General features: G+C 50.7%; 4 non-coding genes across 4 annotated transcripts; all 4 read left to right on the top strand.

Annotated features, from left to right (window-relative positions):
* Window positions 1-16: 16 nt before the first annotated feature.
* Window positions 17-96, top strand: Pmar_PMAR014844. Its single transcript has one exon. It is a non-coding gene; the product is annotated as a tRNA-Leu (tRNA).
* A 187-nt stretch (window positions 97-283) lies between these two features.
* On the top strand, window positions 284-363 carry Pmar_PMAR014843. Its single transcript has one exon. It is a non-coding gene; the product is annotated as a tRNA-Leu (tRNA).
* Window positions 364-484: 121 nt separating this feature from the next.
* Window positions 485-564, top strand: Pmar_PMAR014842. The gene has a single exon. It is a non-coding gene; the product is annotated as a tRNA-Leu (tRNA).
* Window positions 565-750: 186 nt separating this feature from the next.
* Pmar_PMAR014841 lies at window positions 751-830 on the top strand. The gene has a single exon. It is a non-coding gene; the product is annotated as a tRNA-Leu (tRNA).
* The last annotated feature ends 3 nt before the right edge of the window (window positions 831-833 follow it).

Below are 833 nucleotides of genomic sequence, written 5' to 3'. Positions count from 1 at the left end.
TTTTGAAGCACTCATCGACAGTTTGGCCGAGTGGTCTAAGGCGCTGGCTTAAGGCGCCAGTCCGAAAGGGCGTGGGTTCGAACCCCACAGCTGTCAGTCTATATACCTGACTGGTGTTATATTGAGAACCCAGACCTTTTCAGAAGCGAGGTAGTGCAAGACCAAAACCTTTTGATCGATATTGTGCCATCGCACCTCGCAGAATCCGTTCAATCCATTTTTTGTGTCCTCTGGTTTGGCAGAGCGATGCATCACCTCGGCTATGAATCTTGAAGCACTCATCGACAGTTTGGCCGAGTGGTCTAAGGCGCTGGCTTCAGGCGTCAGTCCGCAAGGGCGTGGGTTCGAATCCCACAGCTGTTAGAAATTTCTTTTCGTGTGATTTGATGAAGAACGCATTCCGCGGAAACGGTTCGAAACCGTTTTTGTGTCATGTCCTATAGTGTAACGCATCACCTCGGCTATGAATCCTGAAGCACTCATCGAGAGTTTGGCCGAATGGTCTAAGGCGCTGGCTTAAGGCGCCAGTCCGAAAGGGCGTGGGTTCGAACCCCACAGCTGTCAGTCTATATACCTGACTGGTGTTGTATTAAAATCCGAGACCTTTTCAGAAGCGAGGTAGTGCAAGACCAAAACCTTCTGATCGATATTGCGCCATCGCAACTCGCAGATACCGTTCAACCCATTTCTTTGCCCTTTGGTTTGGCAGAGCGATGCATCACCTCGGCTATGAATCTTAAAGTACTCATCGACAGTTTGTCCGAGTGGTCTAAGGCGCTGGCTTCAGGCGTCAGTCCGCAAGGGCGTGGGTTCGAATTCCACAGCTGTCAGTC

This window comes from Perkinsus marinus, assembly GCF_000006405.1.
Source record: "Perkinsus marinus ATCC 50983 genomic scaffold scf_1104296974962, whole genome shotgun sequence".
Lineage (NCBI taxonomy): Eukaryota > Perkinsozoa > Perkinsida > Perkinsidae > Perkinsus > Perkinsus marinus.
The sequence above is the reverse complement of the archived record's forward strand: the minus strand, read 5'-3'. Positions and strand labels throughout refer to the sequence as shown.